Here is a 15,000-nt window from a genome sequence, read left to right as displayed (position 1 = left end):
CCATGGGGATCGGTGGAGGGTTTCCAGCAATTGATTTTCCTTTGTGGGGGAGCGGGGGGGGGGGTGGTTGATGACCGTGGTCTTCCTGAACGCTCCTTATGGACGTCATGCACAGTTCCATCTGTTTCAAACTTATCTCAGATGCGAGCAATGATGCGTCGCTTTGGTGGATCTTTGTGAAAATGTCTTCTAAATTGTCTTTGCACTTCCATGATGTTTTCGTGCTTCCAGTAGCACTTTATGATACATTTTCTTTCTTCAAAACCTAGTCGTAATTCTGCCATTATTATGGTCAATTTGATCTGAAAATAAATGAAAAATTCAATGAGTTATGAGGAGCCAAAATGTGAGAACATTTTTTGGGACACCCTGTATATATATATATATATATATATATATATATATATATATATATATATATATATATATATATATATATATATATATATATATATATATATATATATATATATTGTTGCGGATTCGCGCCCGCCGGCGTGCGAACGGCCACGTAACTCGAATCGCGGCACGTCGCCCACCGGACGGACAATCCAGTCGTGACCCTCTCGGACTAACGCCGGGAACCAGTCACGGGTGGACCTTTCGGTCTCACCACGATCGTGCCAATCGGCCCCCGCGTGGGATAGGGTTGCTCGCCAAATTCGACCTACCTAAGTACCCACACGGAGGGTAGACCGGGCGATCGCACCTCGCCGCAGGTCGACTTCGGACACGGGCCACTTTAAGCGACCCGTTCCGTACTATCGGGATAACCGAGCGGTGTTATTCGTCGGCCTCGACGGTTCGATTAATTATCGGGCGTTTTAGCCCACGACCAACCCTTTACGTGAAGCAAGATGGAGATTCAATGAAAGAAATGACGAAGCGAAGCGGGAAAACAGTTCAACAATAAGCACATTTATTTCGCGATGAACGGAAAGCACACATATACAATTACACCAAAAGCAAATGTAATAGAAGAAGAACAATGCAATATTACACAAAAAGCAAATGCAACAATGCAGATCTATCCGACTACCGAGCACACGGCAACACTTATACAATTTTACTTCACAGACGACGCCGACAACACATGTACCCAAAACAAAAGAAAAAGAACCACCCTCAAGGATGAGGCGGGCCTGGGGCCGAGACCGGGTCGGGCCTACCCGTCTGATGATGAGACGCGAAGTGGCGGTGGTGCCTCAACTCCGCGGGCCTCGCGGACAGTGTCTGGTAGGGGGTGGGAAAGGGGCCCCCTTTGTCGCACTATCTCAGCGCGGGGGGAAACAGGAGGGGGTTGCTGATGCTCGGGGGAAGGAGGATATCACCCTGTCTCGGGTCCCGCGGCGAGCGTCTCCTCCTCGACCTCGGTCGCGTTGCTGGGCTCTCCCTCTGCAGCTCCCGGCACCGACGCGAGCACCCCCTCGTCCGCCTTCGCCGCCGTCACCTCTCCACAGCTCCGTCTACTCGCCGTCTCCGTCTCTTCTCTTGGCTCGTCCCAACTCTTCACTCTTGACTTCTCCCACTTCTTTCCAGCTCCACCGACGACTCTCTTGAACACCGCACAACTGTCTTTTCTGACGAACGCAGCCGTTTATATAAGCCCCGTGGCTTCGCTCATTCACCCTTGACCCTTTGCCTCCGACCCTCACCTCGAACTGGCTCCCCATTGGACCGAGGAAAAGTGGGCGTGAATGCTTTTTGATCCATGAATTTGCATATAGCGACCGCCCTCCAACGCCCTGGAGGCGGGGCCAAATCGCCCCTCGCTCACCGATTGGACGGAACAAAAGTGGGCGTGAGTCGTTTTTGATCCGTTTTCTGCGGAAAGTCCGTGATGTTTTTGAATACGCTGCTCGGTGCGCGCCCTGCACGAGTCCAGTATCGGTGCCCACGAGTGGCGCGAGATGGTGTGGATGCGATGGTGGCGAGTTGTGACGGTAAAGGTCGTGGCTGTTGTTGTGAAGCGGAGTTGTGGTTGGTGGTTGTTGTTGTGAAGCGGCGTTGTGGTTGGTGGTTGTTGTTGTGAAGCGGCGTTGTGGTTGGTGGTTGTTGTTGTGAAGCGGCGTTGTGGTTGGTGGTTGTTGTTAAGCGGCATTGTGGTTGGTGGTTGTTGTGTGATGGCTGTTGAGACGTGGTTGGTGGTGGTAATAATGGCGGCTGGTCCAAAATAAAGATAGTAAAAGAAAAACGGCTATCCTGAAGAGTCGCAGCCCAACTGAATGACATTTATTCCCTCGAAACAACGGGTTTGGGCCAAACTACACATATACTTACAGAGATATCTCACCTAAGGGACCTGAATGATGGTTTGTGAATTTCGTCAACCACAACACTACCCCCTCCCCTTTTTACAGACTCGTCCCGAGTCGTCAAATTTTCGTGTGCCATCATGTGTAGTTTTCCCCTAGTACATTTTACCTACGGATCCCTGAGTGCGACATTCATGGTATTCGTGTCCCCAAAATAAATAACCTGAGGGCTGAGTAACTACCTAAACAAACTCACTCACACGGACAACTTAAATAAAATTGCCGGCTCTAAGACAGACATGCCGGGGGCGCACTCATATGTACAGTACATCTTAACTTAACTTACAAATTTTACACTAAACCATGGCCCAGGATCAATGAACTCTGCAAAAGAAAGCAGTTAGCAGGGAGCCAGGCTGCTCGCATGCAGTCTCTGGCTCAAAACAATGCAGGTGACAGGGAACGTGGCCGGCTGCTCACACGCAGTCCAAGGCCTTCCTTTTTGAACTGAACGCAGTGAACCACAACGGTGCATGGGCTGCACAAACGCAGTCTCCGTGCCAGCTCAAGTGGCACACGCAATGAACACAACGAACGGATGGATGAATGGTTTGAACTGAACGCAGTGAACCACAACGGTGCATGGGCTGCACAAATGCAGTCTCCGTGCCAGCTCAAGTGGCACACGCAATGAACACAACGAATGGATGGATGAACACAAACACGGTGCACGGGCCGCCACTGCAGGCCCGTGTTGTAGCTGCCAACAGGGCAGTTCTTGCAGCTTGCAAACTGTTGCCTTGATCCTGGCGCACATGGCAATGAACGGGGGGGGGGGGGGGCAAAGCAAAAATTGAACGGGGCTGGTGAACGTGGGCAGTGGGCATGGCATGGCAAAGGCAGCAGGCAAACACAGCCCGCAGAAGAAGGCCGCTGCAGGCAAACACAGCCGGCAGATGAACTGGCCGGCACAGGCCTTGAAGAAAAACAGCCAGCCGGCAGATGAAGTGGGCCGGCACAGGCCTTGCAGCACAGCAGCTGCAGACGATCCAGCCGGCACAGGCCTCACAGCAAAACAACAGCTGCCGATGAAGTTGGCCGGCACAGGCCTTGAAGAAAAACAGCCAGCCGGCAGATGAAGCTGGCCAGCCTTTGCCGTTCAGTGGAGGTTGGTGGAGGGAGTGCGGTGGTGCTGGCCACTCAGAAGGCGGGCTCGGACCTACCCTACGGTCTCCCTCCCAACCTATCGCCTTTGCCTGTCATCGTCTATACCCACTCCCTTAATTTGTCAAACCCCAATTTAGCCCCAACTTACTTTTTATTTTTATTTTTATGTTTACTTCCCCTCTATAAATCGTCCCCGAACCCCCTTTATCGTCTCTGTTCGGCTAACCTATCCTGTCACCGAGCCTACTCCCAACCCCTACGTTCCCTTCCCGGAGGGGAATAAGGGAGAGCTAGCGTCCTGTGTCGAGGCCCAACGAAGCCTCAGAATGGCCTCCCCAGAGTTCAGCGATCTATAACACAAAGCGGGTCCAGCGGCCCACAACGAGAGCGAGGGGATGGATGGTGCGGAGGGGTACACTTCCTAATCTACCCTAACCATTTAACTGTTAAACTACCCCGGGGCTTTCAACAAGCGCCTCTCGCTTAAACTATTGGTTCTATAAACCCAGATTCCCGTCGCCTGTGTTTGTGTCCTCACAATTTCGGGCCTCGCCCCCCAATTTTCTCTCCGTGCCCTCACACGGTCTCATGGCTGGGACACGTGGCTCCCTTTGGCAGGCACGACCCTCTGCCGATTCTCCGACGATGGCACCCCCGGGCACTACACTGCCTCCGAGCCTACCAGCTCCCGAGCACCGGGGAGTGCCCCCCATGGCACCTCCCCTGAAACGCACACGTGGCAGGCTGGCTTCCCAGGCCCCTTTCCGAGGGTCACCCGTGCCCACAACACTGCCCACGCGGCTAATGGCGCCCCGGGCCCCCGCACCAAGCAGGCGCACCCGTGCCCACTACGCTATCCCGGCCCCCCATGGGCCCTTGGCCTACCACGGCCGACTAGCCTGGTGCCCGGGGTACCCACTCAGCAATACTCACCTTTCGCAGCCACGCTCCCAGCCCGTCAACAGGGCTCCTGCACCCCTCCAAACGGGTTTCGAGCCTACACTCCCACCAACAGCAAAACGACCTCCATTTTTGTTAATTTGACTAACCCAGCTAACTCACTCTACACTGACCCCGGGGGTCCCTTGGGCGGGAGTCACTCCTCCCCCCAATCACTCATCGCACCATGCATTCCCCATTCGCTCCACTCACACAGACCCGCTGGCCTCACTCACTCAACAAGCACACGCTTCCACTTCACTCACCAAGTCTTCAACACACTTACCGCTGAACTCTGCCATCCTTCTAACTACCTCCCCTAACTAACTCGTGCTCCCTCGTCGTCCCTTACTCCATAGCACGTTCCTTTTAACACTACGTAGCTAAACTACGTCCCCACTACACATTCACTGTCTGTCACTGTCTTCTAACTCAAAAAAATCATTTTATTTCCCAACCTAAATCTGGCTACAATCCCTCTAACTAATCCATTCCACGGACTCCATGAGGACTTACCCCTGCCCCATGAAGTCGGTCTAACTAAGCTAACCCTTCCCCCTAACTAGTTTCCATCCTGTGCCCCGGGTCAAGGGGGTCTTCCACCCCTTGCCCAGGAATCCTGTGCACCCGAAAGTGAGGCTTGCTTTTTTTTTTCTTTTTTTTTTTCCATGCGCAGCACCAGCGTGGCAACTCGCGGCTCGCGCACTTTACACCTGCCCGTGACGTCATGCAGCTGCACGTGTTCCTCGTCCCTCCTTGGACGGTACCATCCGGCAGGGATACCCCTCCTGCCGGATTCCAACCCCACGTGCAGCCATGACGTCACCGTGCGCATAAAAAAACACAAGCCCCACTTCTCGAGGGGTTCCCCACGCGAACACATGTGCTTTGCCCGTTGGAGCTTCACACACCCGATCGCGTGGAGAACCCGTCCGGTCCAAATCCGTTATCCTGCCTAAACTTTGTCCGTCCGCGGGATCGGCAAATCCACCGCGTGCGTTTCCGGACCGGGACTTCACTCTCGCAAGCGAGCACGTGGGGGCCTCGTGCGTTGCACAGCACGGACCTCGTGCTCACTGCTGGGTGAACCCGGCACGGTCCCCGAAACAACTACAGCCGCTACTCGGCTTTCTTTCTTCTGTCGCCGTCGTCGTCGCCATTCAACACACGCACACCTGCGTGTTACGACGCTCACACTCCATTCCATTACATTCACACCGGGAGACGCGGCTGCGTGCTCCCACATGCCAACCGACATCTCCCTCACATACCGCTCTCTCACACACACGGTCTCCCTTGCATAAACCATACCACTCACACGTGGTGCTCCATTCACTCGCGGTTCCTCATCCACACACCGTGCCTCACTCATACACCGTGCCTCACTCACACACGCGGGGGCACTCAACCACGGTGTTTCATCCACACACCGTCCCTCACTCACACACGCGGGGGCACTCACCCGCGGTGCCTCATCCACACTGGCCGTTCCATCCACACACACGGCCTCTTCCACACACGGTGCCTCATCCACACACGGCGTGCTGGGAAGCACACACTCCGGCAAACTCGCCACCACACCACTCACACACGGGGTCGCTTCCACACACGGGGACGCACTCACACCTTGCACCACACACACAGGGACAACCACACTGGGGATTCGTGTCCCCACAAGGGTCTCCGGGGCCTCTATACCCCCCAAGCTCTCCGTGCACCTGTCCACAGCACTCGTCCCCTCAACCTTGCAAAGCACGACCGAACTCACCTGGTCGTGACTCACCTCAAGGGGGCAGACTCCCTCCCCTCGTTCCTGGAGGAGGTTATCTCGCTGCTCGCACCGGGCCTCTACACGCTCCGCGAGCTCATCCCCATTATCCTCCACTACCTCCGTGTGTGTGTGTGCGCGTCTCTAACCCTGTCATTATCATGCAGTCTCTCCTCTATCGTTCCCATCTCTCGTGTCTCTGCTAACTCTTCACCCTTTACCTCCCTTGTCTCAACTATTTTTATTTCCTTTGTCGTCACCTCGTGTCTCGTCTCACACGTTTTGGTCTCCCCATTTAATTTTTCTCTTTCGGTCATCGTCACGACCCTCGCCCAACACGCCCCCTGAATTATTTTTTCACCCGCCTCCACCGCGGGCCTGTCAGCCGTTGCACCCCCACCCAGCTCGTTCGTTCCTACACGTGGAGTCGCCATTTTTATCTCCCTGGTCACGGCCTTCATGCTCGCCTGCAGGCATCGGCCCATGTTCTGCGTCTCACCCCGCAGCTTTTTCATTTCCTCCTTCATGTTTGCTTCCATTCCGTTTCTTTGCTCGTTTGCTGTGTATTCGCATCCATCTTTTCGTTCATGTTCGCATTTATCTTCGCTGTCATTTCTGCATTCATTTGTTGCGCATCCGCATTCATCTTTGCCAGCATGGTGATTAGCTGGGCCATGTCGGGTGCGCTTGGGTGAGCCGTTTCGGCAGGGGTTGGGGAAGGGTTTTGGTGGAGAGGGGGAGGGGGGGTGTCATACACCGCGGCCGCTGCCGCACCCATTTCGGGCTCTGGGTTCAGTTGGGCGAGTTCGTTTTCCTGTACAACCAACATTTCCTGCACGGGGATTTCATCCTGAGCCATGGATTCTACACATTCTACATCCATTTCTAATACCCCCGGCTCCCGCTCGCCTTGAGACGCCATCTTGCTTCTCTTAAAGGGTTAATTTAGCTTGCTCGTAATTTGGAGGGAATCGGGGGTCGCTCCTCTCACCCCTGGACCGATTCCCATGAATTTAATTGGAGACAGGAGAGCCCGTTTTCCCGTTCTCCGATACCAGTGCCGCGAGGAGGGCGATGGGTTTATATCCCACTCCTGACACCAGTGTTGCGTATTCGCGCCAGCCGGCGTGCGAACGGCCACGTAACTCGAATCGCGGCACGTCGCCCACCGGACGGACATTCCAGTCGTGACCCTCTCGGACTAACGACGGGAACCAGTCACGGGTGAACCTTTCGGTCTCACCACGATCGTGCCAATCGGCCCCCGCGTGGGATAGGGTTGCTCGCCAAATTCGACCTACCTAAGTACCCACACGGAGGGTAGACCGGGCGATCGCACCTCGCCGCAGGTCGACTTCGGACACGGGCCACTTTAAGCGACCCGTTCCGTACTATCCGGATAACCGAGCGGTGTTATTCGTCGGCCTCGACAGTTCGATTAATTATCGGGCGTTTTAGCCCACGACCAACCCTTTACGTGAAGCAAGATGGAGATTCAATGAAAGAAATGACGAAGCGAAGCGGGAAAACAGTTCAACAATAAGCACATTTATTTCGCGATGAACGGAAAGCACACATATACAATTACACCAAAAGCAAATGTAATAGAAGAAGAAGAATGCAATATTACACAAAAAGCAAATGCAACAATGCAGATCTATCCGACTACCGAGCACACGGCAACACTTATACAATTTTACTTCACAGACGGCGCCGACAACACATGTACCCAAAACAAAAGAAAAAGAACCACCCTCAAGGATGAGGCGGGCCTGGGGCCGAGACCGGGTCGGGCCTACCCGTCTGATGATGAGACGCGAAGTGGCGGTGGTGCCTCAACTCCGCGGGCCTCGCGGACAGTGTCTGGTAGGGGGTGGGAAAGGGGCCCCCTTTGTCGCACTATCTCAGCGCGGGGGGAAACAGGAGGGGGTTGCTGATGCTCGGGGGAAGGAGGATATCACCCTGTCTCGGGTCCCGCGGCGAGCGTCTCCTCCTCGACCTCTGTCGCGTTGCTGGACTCTCCCTCTGCAGCTCCCGGCACCGACGCGAGCACCCCCTCGTCCGCCTTCGCCGCCGTCACCTCTCCACAGCTCCGTCTACTCGCCCTCTCCGTCTCCTCTCTTGGCTCGTCCCAACTCTTCAGTCTTGACTTCTCCCACTTCTTTCCAGCTCCACCGACGACTCTCTTGAACTCCGCACAATTGTCTTTTCTGACGAACGCAGCCGTTTATATAAGCCCCGTGGCTTCGCTCTTTCACCCTTGACCCTTTGCCTCCGACCCTTCACCTCTAACTGGCTCCCCATTGGACCGAGGAAAAGTGGGCGTGAATGCTTTTTGATCCATGAATTTGCATATAGCGACCGACCTCCAACGCCCTGGAGGCAGGGCCAAATCGCCCCTCGCTCACCGATTGGACGGAACAAAATTGGGCGTCAGTCGTTTTTGATCCGTTTTCTGCGGAAAGTCCGTGATGTTTTTGAATATGCTGCTCGGTGCGCGCCCTGCACGAGTCCAGTATCGGTGCCCACGAGTAGCGCGAGATGGTGTGGATGCGATGGTGGCGAGTTGTGACGGTAAAGGTCGTGGCTGTTGTTGTGAAGCGGCGTTGTGGTTGGTGGTTGTTGTTGTGAAGCGGCATTGTGGTTGGTGGTTGTTGTTGTGAAGCGGCGTTGTGGTTGGTGGTTGTTGTTGTGAAGCGGCGTTGTGGTTGGTGGTTGTTGTTGTGAAGCGGCGTTGTGGTTGGTGGTTGTTGTGTGATGGCTGTTGAGACGTGGTTGGTGGTGGTAATAATGGCGGCTGGTCCAAAATAAAGATAGTAAAAGAAAAACGGCTATCCTGAAGAGTCGCAGCCCGACTGAATGACATTTATTCCCTCGAAACAACGGGTGTGGGCCGAACTACACATATACTGACAGAGATATCTCACCTAAGGGACCTGAATGATGGTTTGTGAATTTCGTCAACCACAACAATATATATATATATATATATATATATATATATATATATATATATATATATATATATATATATATATATATATATATATATATAAAGTTGAAAGTGTGTCTGTGTGTTTCTCTGTGACCTATGCACGCGAAAAGTACTGGACTGATCCTCACCAAACTTCACATGCTGACAGAACATGTACCCGAGAGTGTCCCGATGTAAAAGAATTGTACTTCCGACTTCCGGTTTCTGAATTATGACATCATCACCTGATTGTGTGTTTCTCTGTGACCTATGCACGCGAAAAGTACTGGACTGATCCTCACCAAACTTTACATGCTGACAGAACATGTACCTGGGAGTGTCACGATGTAAAAGAATTGTACTTCCGGTTTCTGAGTTATGAAGTCATCACCTGATTTCGTAACGTTAATTTTTCAAGTTCAGCCGATTGACATGGGGCCAACACCATATACAATATATCTAACATATGATTTTAAGTTTTTGTTTGTCTGTTTGTTTGTTTGTCTGCACGTGCTAATCTCCTGAAAGGTGAAAGATAGGAGCTAACCACTGAAACAAAAAATGTCGGGATGGGCCCCGGGAAGGTTCTCGGCGATGTGGCAAGGCCCCTCGGCCAGAGGGGGGGAAAGGGGGTGTGTTTCCCCCTCACCAACCCCCTTAGCCTATGACTGCCATGGCCCAATAGGGAACTGATACTGTGCTCGCGTCAGACATATGTATGGAAGATTACATTCATTCAAAAAGAACCCGGGCAGCACCAGGTGCATTCACCTAGTATATATATATATATATATATATATATATATATATATATATATATATATATATATATATATATATATATATATATATATATATATATATATATATATATATATATATATATATATCTTCTTCTTCTTCTTTCGGCTGCTCCCGTTAGGGGTCGCCACAGCGGATCATCCGTATGATCCGCATAGTGAGTTGGCACATGTTTTACGCCGGATGCCCTTCCTGACGCAACCCTGGTCGCCTCTTACGACACAGGGATAGTATATATATATATATATATATATATATATATATATATATATATATATATATATATATATATATATATATATATATATGTATTTGCGGATCCGGGGTGGCGGGCTTTACGCAGCGACGTGCTGTTCTGGCACATGCTCCCATACCTGACCTGACACCACTCAGCGATAGGAATTTTTCAGTTACATTTTTTTTTTCATTTTTTTTTTTCAGAGCTGGCAGATCCGTCGTTTATGCGATCCGTCGTTGCCTGGAACGTCGTTAAGGCCTAGGTCACATTTGCCACGGCGGCCGTGGGTTCTCCAAAATCTGTGGCCACTAGCAATTATACGGCGGCCGCAGTATTTCCACGGTCACACAATGTAGCAGTCACATATGTTTTTATTTTTAGGGTAGCCGCACGGCGTATTTAGAAATCGTGGAGACCAAAAACGTGGGGGTGCCCTACGGGCTTTGATTTGATGTCGCACGGTGACCTTAGGGCGTCGCTGTGGCGGCCATATAATTTTCAAGGCACACGCAAGGTGCCCGCAAGGTGACCGCAGGGGGGCCCAAAGGCAAACGTGCGGCCAGACGGACGGTAATGAGTGGGTATATATACCAGTTCTTTTTTTCCTGAAATAAAAATATACCAGTATATATAACTGAATATACGATAACTATAATATACCGTGGTGCCCCCAGAATCCGAACGCCCCATTGGTTGAACAAATTGGAATCTGAACAATTTTTTCGAGAAAATTTTGCCCTAAAAACCTAATACATTTTAAAAAACCGAACACAACCGAGCGTTCATGTTTGTTCACATGTCTCCCCCACCTGTTCGAGCCACATCTTCGCGCTTTGTTCATTCAGTTCGTCGGTGGAAGTACTCGTGAAAGCATCTCTCGTGTGTCGATCGATACTTTAGGCCTGTCACATTTGCTCTACGGCTGGGATACGGCGGCCATATGCCCTCTGAATTGACAGAAATGTGCGGCGGCCGCAGAGAAACTGAGGTGGCCTCAGGGTGGCCCTACGCCGTATAGCTGTATTTTACAGGTCGTAAGGTCGCCGTGGAATTATAACACGGAGTTATAACTTTTTTCATTTTTACGTTCGCCGTAGAAATTCGACAAGCCGAAACAAAAGAACTGGTTAAAAAAAAAATTAACCCATTCGTTACTGTCCGTCTGGCCACACGTTCGGCTTAGGGCCCCCCTGCGGTCGCCTTGCGGTCGCCTTGCGGGCACCTTGCGTCTGCCTTGAAAATTCTATGACCGCCGCAGGAACGCCCTAAGGTCACCGTGCGACATCAAATCAAAGACCATACGGCACCCCCACGTTTTCGGTCTCCACAATTTATAAATACCCCGTGCGGCTCCCCAAAAAATAAAAACATATGTGACTGCTATATTGTGTGACCGTTAAAATACTGCGGCCGCTTTATAATTGCTAGTGCCCGTACATTTTGTAGACCCTCCGGCCGCCGAGCCAAATGTGACTTAGGCCTTACCTCGTGTTTTCACCTTCATTTGTGATGTTTGTTTTTTTAATCATCTTGTGTTTTAATTAATAACAAAAAAAGCAATCCGATCACGTGGTGTGACGGACTGTCGGGCAAGGATTGAATTTCACAGCAAAACCAGTTGTAATTTGGAATATCCATGATTACGTCAGCCCGATGCGTTTGATGAAAGTGATTGTGGTTCTGCGGGCATCATGTTTGATGAGCTGCCCTGAGGGCAGCGCTCTCGCAGAGTGCGCGAGCGATCGGAACCCAGGACGGAGCTTGAGCCTGTGTGGACCTTTGGATGTGGTGATTGTACCAGTTTACATGCAATACACCGCCACCGAAGGTCATTTACTCATCAAATTTTACCTTAAGCATGGGGAATTTCAGTTTAAAGTGTCTTGAAAGTGGGTTTTCTTTGGGTCCACGAACGGATTAATTCACTCCATTATTTCTTATTGGGAAAATATTTTTGGAATCCGAACTTTTTGCAATCCGAACAGCCTCCTGGAACGAATTAAAATGGGATTCTGGGGGCACCACTGTATAGGCAAACACCGATACTCCAATCTCTAGCGGTAGCGCACGGTGGACGCACGGTCGATGCAGACTGCCACGGAGGCCGTACGTAGGTGCACGGCGGGCGTAGGGGAACCGTACGTCGACCCTGCATTGCCCGCAGGTAGTCACACAGACCGCAAGGCAACCGTACGGCGACCGTGGAAATAGTGCGGCCGCCGTCATTTTTTGGGGGTTAGGAAAATTCATTTTTCATTGAGAAGAGCTTACGGCAGCCGCACGATTAATGCAAGCCCACCGTACACCCTACGTACGGTCGACGTGGAACACATCTACGTCATAGCTTGGCTTGTCGAATTGCTACGGTGAACGTAGAAATGAAAAAAAGTTATAACTCCGCGCTATAATTCCACGGCGCCCCTACGGCCTGTAAAATATAGCCAAACGGCGTAGGGCCTCCCTGAGGCCACCTCAGTTTCTCTGCGGCCGCCGCACGTTTCTGTCAATTCAGAGGGCGTACGGCTGCCGTATCCTCGCAGTAGAGCATATGTGACCTCGGCCTAAGTGGCGCATGACTGTAATATATATATATATATATATATATATATATATATATATATATATATATATATATATATATATATATATATATATATACACATATATATATATACACATATATATATATACATATATATATATATATACACATATATATACACATATATATATATATATATATATATATATATATATATATATATATATATATATATATATATATATATATATATATATATATATATATATATACATATATATACATATATATATATATATATATATATATATATATATATATATATACTGTATGTATATATGTATATGTATCTATGTATATGTACATATGTATTCTTGCAGTTCTCGGAACAGCATGCATATAACAGATAGGTGTCCCAAGCCAGTTATTCCATTATTATACATGTAGATAGTCCCTTTCCTTTTGTTTAACGGGACAACAAGGGAGTGTGTTGCGATGATCTAATAGCTCGGGTTGCTTCAATCATTTTTTCCTTCATTTCGTCCCCACTCTTCTTTTTGTCTGATTATTCCTGAGGTAAATCAGCGCGTGCGGCGCCGCGGTGAGGGAACCGCTGCACAGAGGTCCTCGTTCCTGGGCGAGCCCTAAACCTGGCGTGTGCAGCGAGTGATGTGCGCTTGGCAGTGTAGGGTTGTCGACTCAGCTTCCGACAACCAGCTTCCGACAACTCAGTGTAGGGTTGTCAACTCAGCTTGGCAGTGTAGGGTTGTCGACTCAAAATTGAGATGATCCGGGTGGTCTGGGGAGGATTGCCAGTTGCATTAAAAAGGCAGCGAATAAATACCTCTTAAGAGGCTGCACGAATGGAGTTTTTCACAACCCAGGAAACACAGCCAGCACGACGCTCACGATGCATGAAACGCGTACGGAGGCTGATAAAGACGACTCCACGCCGTGTTTGGCAGGATACGAGTGTGCGGAGTAGAAGCGGCTTGTTCTTTTTTAACCTCTATATCCGACACACATTGGTGTTCGCCCTGCACACATGCTAGCGGAGTCATGTGAACGCGAGCGCTGGCCACGTGCGTAATGGTGGAACCATGCGCACTGTATGGAATGTGCTCGAAAGTAGACACGTACGCCGCTCGTGAAACGTGCATGGATTTATCCATGGCGATGTAGCTTCGGTCCTCGCTGGCAGCAGCGGATTCTCCACGGATGATGAACATCTTCTCGGCTCTACGGCCAGCCAAGCTGCGATCGAGCCAAGGAATGTACAGTGCGGGACGCGTTGGCGCGCGCTGAGCGAGCGCGTTGATCGACGCTGGTCGAACGCCCGAGCGCGCATGCGGGACCCTCGACCAGTCGCCTGGGCACGGCCCGGGGGTTTTTGCAGGACGATTCGCGTGCCAATTTCGGTGTGGGCGATTCATGTCATCTTGTGGGGTCGGAGCAAAATATTCCCACTGTCTGGGATGGCCTTGTCGGAAATGAAGTGAGGCGGTTTCCGGCCAAAGTTGGCGGGCCAGGTGAGGGGTCGGGGCCAATCGGAGCGCCAGATTCGGGTGATGACGTTTGGATTCGGCATGGCCCCTCCCCCCGAGCTGCGGGCCCTATAAAGGTCGGGGCAGTCCCTCTTGCCTTCTGTCTTGGCCTTTTTCTCTTTCTCCGCCTCGCCTCGTCGACACCACCACGACCCGCTTCCTGCTGCCCGAACTCCGCATCTATGTCTCCACAAACACGATGTCGACCCACCCGCCTACCTGGTCCCACCGACCACTCCACCCTCACACTCTGGACTCCGCCCCTTCTCGACTCAAGCTTCTCGTTTCACGAAGACGGTCTCCACATGGGCGGCAGAAGCCAGAGACAACGTGCCCACTGTCGGGTACCACACCACGGAGCATCCCCCTCGAAATGTATTGGTGGCGCATCGTGCTATCGGGCGCAAAGTTACCGAGATCATAGCCTCAACTCCCCTCCCTTCCTGGTTGCAAAACTCCCTCTTCATCGGGTTTTCTGTGTCTGTGTGTGCGTGTGCGTGTGCTGGCGCCTGTCTGCTTAAGTTGGACTGCAGAAGATTGTTGGCTAAGCGCATGTAAGTGGTTACCACCCCTATTTTAGGGCATACCCTGACTTGAGTGGCATTTTTGAACGTCGCAAAGACTACTACTGGTCATGAAATTTGATTCATTGCACAGACAGTGTTCCATAGGACCTTAAAATATAGAGGCTCATGGGTCTATGATGTATATTACTGAATCTACAGGATTTTTATTGAATATACATGTCCAGTATTGGCCTTTTTTCTTGTTT

General features: G+C 51.0%; 1 protein-coding gene across 3 annotated transcripts in view; it reads right to left on the bottom strand.

Annotated features, from left to right (window-relative positions):
- The window catches only part of SPOP (speckle type BTB/POZ protein), an 87,850-nt gene that overhangs the window by 19,309 nt on the left and 53,541 nt on the right, over positions 1-15,000 (bottom strand). The gene's annotated exons all lie outside the window — the stretch shown is intronic.

Source organism: Eptatretus burgeri, chromosome 3, assembly GCF_056783735.1.
Source record: "Eptatretus burgeri isolate ZD-2024b chromosome 3, Ebu_testis_v1, whole genome shotgun sequence".
In the NCBI taxonomy this organism is placed as follows: domain Eukaryota; kingdom Metazoa; phylum Chordata; class Myxini; order Myxiniformes; family Myxinidae; genus Eptatretus; species Eptatretus burgeri.
Note: the sequence above shows the minus strand (reverse complement) of the source record. Positions and strands in the feature narration are given on the sequence as shown.